At 39.8% G+C, this 5,000-nt stretch overlaps 1 long non-coding RNA gene across 1 annotated transcript in view; it reads left to right on the forward strand.

Moving 5' to 3' along the window:
- Positions 1-4,031: 4,031 nt before the first annotated feature.
- The window catches only part of LOC138026931 (uncharacterized), a 2,343-nt gene continuing 1,374 nt past the window's right edge, over positions 4,032-5,000 (forward strand). The window contains exon 1 of the long non-coding RNA XR_011127366.1: positions 4,032-4,254. This is a non-coding gene — a long non-coding RNA (uncharacterized lncRNA). The remainder of the gene's footprint in view (positions 4,255-5,000) is intronic.

Raw genomic sequence — 5,000 nt, forward strand, 5'->3', positions numbered from 1 at the left:
CTTTTATAGACAGTCATTATACGTTACAAGGAGCCTAGAAGTAAATGTCTCTCCAAGGCTTTTGGCTTAATTTGCTAGTTGGTTGCCCTTGAATAGCAGCAAGCCAGCTTTAATTTAACTTATAGCAGTTTGAGAAAAACGAAGCAACTTTACAACTTAATTATAGGGCCAATCGCTGTTTTAGCGGCCATGTTGGTTGAGAGGCCGTGTTGAGTTTTGGTAATATTGATGCACCATGGAACAGTTTCGATCGCTTCGATCGTCTACCTGAGTGAAAGTAGTTCTCATAAAATCGTTCATGATCGCCCGGGTCGGCGACCAATCGCTCGGATAGAACAAGGGAGACCCAAGCGACCGTAATAGCGCCAAACGCCTCAGGCATTAACGATAGTCTGTGACAGCGGTCATCGCAACCTTAAGAACTCATATAAGCTATTCGTATAAATAGCTCCAACCAAGCTATTTTCGCTGGCTATTTTCGCCTATTTTAATTTATCAAGTTTCATCCCTTCGCTTTTGTACTGTGTATTAGACTTCGAGTCGTACTATATTTAAATCACATGAAGTTGAGTCTCGTTAAAACTGTTTATTTTATTAAATGATTCCACTTATTAGTACCAAAGGTGCGTGCGTAGGGTTGTCGTTTCTCGAGAGGAGTGGAAATTCTCGCGAAAAACACGGACAAAACTTTTAGACAATTTGATGAGAATCGACCACCTCTTGCCACCACCCAAGAAAAGTATTTAGAAAACTGGACCCGGTTTTTCGAAAGCCGATTAACTCAATCCAGGATTAGCGAAGAATTTTGTTTCATGTTTTCAACTTTTTGCTGAAAGTTTCTTTTTCTTATTTTTGTTTATCAAGAGTGACTTCTTCCAATGTAATTTTTTGCCGAATATCAGCGTTGAACAGCATTTGCGAGTAGAGAAATAAACTCCTTGGTTAATTTATAATCTGGGATTAGCTATAACCGTCTTTAGAACAACCGGGCCCAGGACAAGACTATAAAGAGAGGGCACCGACTCGTAATACTTCATAACAAAATTCTGGGGAAGTTAAAAAAACCTTCACGTTTTTCTTGAAGAGTAAGTTGTGGAATTTCCGGGATTGTGATCTAACCTTTATACCATGCAATAGAAAATACAACCAATCAGAAGGCAGGAAAACCGTTGTATATTCGTCACTTGTATTTTCGTAGTATACACATGCGCCTAAAGGTTCGTGTGTATACCAAGAAAATACAAGGGACTCGTGGGATATTCCACGGTATACCACTCAAAAGCGTTGCATAGATAGTATATATATTCAGTACATATGTGGTCACTGAGTACTGAATAGACCGAAAATCAGATGAAAGTAATTCGAAAAGTATATATTTGCAATATATCAACTATTATTCACACGTAGAAGCCCTCCCACGGTGGTGTCACCGAGATAGAAACTCAAACGGCCAGTCCCAGAGGAGGTGGAGGCTGGAGTAGTGGAGGACAGGCCACAAGAGGCGGCGGCTGGAGTAGTGGAGGAGGGGGCAGAGGAATTGGCAGTTCTAATTGGAGAGAAGGGGGCGGAGGAGGTTTCGGCCGGAGTTGGGGATTAACGACCGGAGGAGGAGATGCCTGCGGGGGCAGCGCCGGAGGAAGTTGCGGGGGCAGCGCCGGAGGAAGTTGCGGAGGAGGCAACGGAGGAGGGTGCGGGGGAGACTGAGGCTGAAGAAGCCGGAAGCTTAAGTTTGGAAGAAACAATTTCAGGTTGTGGAAAACCTTTCTTGCTTGTGACCTGATATCAAGAAACTTGAACTTAATGTGATTACGAAACATTGTACTTGAATTTATAATGACCTCTGTTGTCCGATAAAAATATTTAAACTTTGTATACAAGCATGAATAGTAAAATTTCAGAGCGCTCTTGTCAGCTCTTGACAAGCCTGCACACGGGCTTTCATCTCGTTTTATTTTTATGTTTGTTTGTTTGTTTGTTTGTTTGTTGTTCGTGCGATCAATGCATTTCATAATAAGCTCCATCCGCGAAAGATCGCGGTAGAAAAAAACAAAGCAAAAGAAAAGCCTTTTTGCAGGAAAGTGGTTGACATTCTTTTCGACTTCAGTACCAAACCTATTTGTCTTCAGCCAGCAAGTGCTAATGTTTAAGATTAATTTTAGAAAGTAAAGCCTTTGAATTATCAATCAAATAGTAAAATTAATTGGTATCGAATATTTCTTTTTCATATTTTAAGTAATTCAGACTTGTAATTTTGTAGCTTTGTAATAAATCAATAACTGGCATTTTATATATGTTCTGTGTTGCGGGTTCATCAGAAAGGGTTTGTGTATGCTTATATTTGTTTCCCGTTAACATTTCAATTTTCCCTCTCGTCGCCCACGCCAGGGGAAGACATACGTCACATCAATTAAGTCCATTTTTTTAAATCAAACTGTCCGATTTTGCGATGAAACATTTGACGCATTTTGGAAATTCTTGTTCTCTTTAAAAAGCCTGGATGTTTTCGGCACAGTCTAAACCTTTCCGCGTAGCATTCTATTGAGTACCCACAGTTTAAAAGACTATGTTGCACCAACTGGTAAAAGGGTCTAATTTATTGGAAAAAAATGAGCAGGAGCTTGAAAAAAAGCCATACGACGTGCCGTTTTGTCATGGGCGATCTCTTGAACGGATTTTCGAACAGACCTTTAAACTGAATATTCCACCTAACAAATTTTATCCTGCGTTAGTAATATTTTCACTACAGAGCGGCCGAACCCAGTGTGAGGTAGGCGGGGACTGACTCCCTAAGTTTTTGTTTGTGGCGCTACTCCTTAATTCCCTGCCCTCTGAAAAATTTAACAACCTAGAAAATTGAACCGAAATAACTGTTTTGTACATTTTAATAAAGAGATTGCTTTGATTTTTTACAATCACGTAAAATACTCTTGCCTCATCGATTATTTTGCTGCAGGATTTACTTTGTATCAGCGAGAGGTTCACAGTGCCCCTGGGCTTTCCCTCCTGAAATTAGTGTAATTCAGAAATTGGCTCAAGCGTTTAAATGGAATAAAATTGTTTCCACAATTTTTTCTGTGTGAATTGTTTTTAGACCATGTACTCGTGAAAGAAGGAAGTTAATTACCTTTTAATTATGTCAGCCTCGAGGCCATGGGCCCGTTTTCTCGAAATTCACGAGACCTTTGCGCTTCCTGAAAAGGGTATGTAAAACTGCGATTCACCTATTACAAAAAAGCTACAGTCTGTGACAGAACTCGTTGGAACAGTACACGACTATACAGATCCGAAGCTTTCGCAGCTCACTCTCCCCTCAATGTTGTTTTAAGGCGAGTTTCTGAGCCCATTTGCCAAAACAACATTGTGGAAGGGCAAGGGACGGTAAACTGTTTAGACAAAACGGGGAAATGATGGGAGATTTTTAACGTCTTTAGCGCCTTCCTTTTGTCTAGATTCAATTCATAAGGAAAGATGGCAGGCGACATTCACAACTTCGAGCAACACCTTTGGAAACTTGGTCACAGTTCTATCAGTAATGCTTGTTTGAGCAATTTGACATTTGACATTTCTGTTTTTGATTGAAGATCACTCACAAGGAAGTAAAAGGGACTCACAAGGGTAGAATTAGGACGAGAGGATACGGTGGCAGAATGACCGTCAGAGGTATGGTCGGCACAGGAGGTTGTGGGCAGGGAAACGTTTCGTGAAAGGATCACGAGACTGAAATAGCTTTACTTGAAAGAGGAAAAATAATCTTGCGGCCTGCATTTTAACACATATTTTTGCGGTCAAAACAGCGAAAGCGAAATCACCAAATTTGAGGTTTTGATGATAACATGAGCAGACGAGTGTGAACCTTCTATTCACTATTATAGTATGTCACCGCTCGGACCAATTTGTTTTTTGGGATATTTCGCGTACACTGTACTACGAAGAGGAGGAGAAAAGTTATATTTTGAAAGTGACGTTTTTGTTGACGTCGGTGTACCGGAAAGTTTTTTTTTAGTAATTACAATCTCGTAAAATAACTTGACTGTGTGTCATCCAATATCGTGTGTCTTGTCACAGGTCCGTAAAATTCCCGTATTTTTACTAACTGATGGGTTGCAGTTGTAAGCAAATAAATTGATGTTCTGAGTTTTACACGCTCAGTTTTTACCACTGGCTGCCAGTTTGCGGATGTGTCTTGTCTACGTACATACAGCTCGATTTTAGTGATTCAAGATGGGTAGCTGCCTTTCTTGCGAGAATGGAGGGGTAAGTTGTTTACTTTCGGATGTCACGGTCGTATTGAACCAAATGCATCCCTAAGCATGGCCGTTTCTCCGAGAACAAAATGATTTGTATGGTATTAATATAGATCGATCTTGGGCGTTCTTTCTTTTTAGAGTAACTCTTGCCTCATCGCATATTTTTCAGCAAGATTTACTTTGTATCAGCAGTAGTTTCACTTGTCCCTGAATTAGTTAGTCTACTTGACATTGGTTTAGGTTCAAATGCAAAATTCGTTGTAAAATATCTTCTCTGTGATGTTAAGTGTTTTAACTAGATCACTTCCTTGTGAGAGTCTGAGGAAGTTATCTTTTGAGTTATCTTAGCTTTTAGACCATGGGTTCGTTTTTCTCGAAATTTACGTGAACATTTTGACAGGAAAAAAAATCCAGTTTTAAAAAGCAATTGGTTTTATTATGGGTTCAGGCTCCTCTTCAATGGATGCAAGTGGAATAAGCTGATATTTCTCCACATAGCCTTCCCCTAATTATCGTGTTGAATAAAGTGAATTACCGGTAGTCTCCTTACTGACTATAGCATATCACTATCCAAAGCTATTTGTTATTGCAACAGATTGGGAAAATTCAGAGATTTTACTGCCTAATTTTAAGGCCAGTTGCTCTAAGACCTCATATATTGTTATTGTGTCGTAAATAGTTCTTGGCAAGCTTTTTTCCCTGGCTATTTTCGCCAATTGTTGTTATTTGTATTAGACTTCGATTCTCTCCATG

This window comes from Montipora capricornis, chromosome 12 (assembly GCF_036669925.1).
Source record: "Montipora capricornis isolate CH-2021 chromosome 12, ASM3666992v2, whole genome shotgun sequence".
NCBI classification, from domain to species: domain Eukaryota; kingdom Metazoa; phylum Cnidaria; class Anthozoa; order Scleractinia; family Acroporidae; genus Montipora; species Montipora capricornis.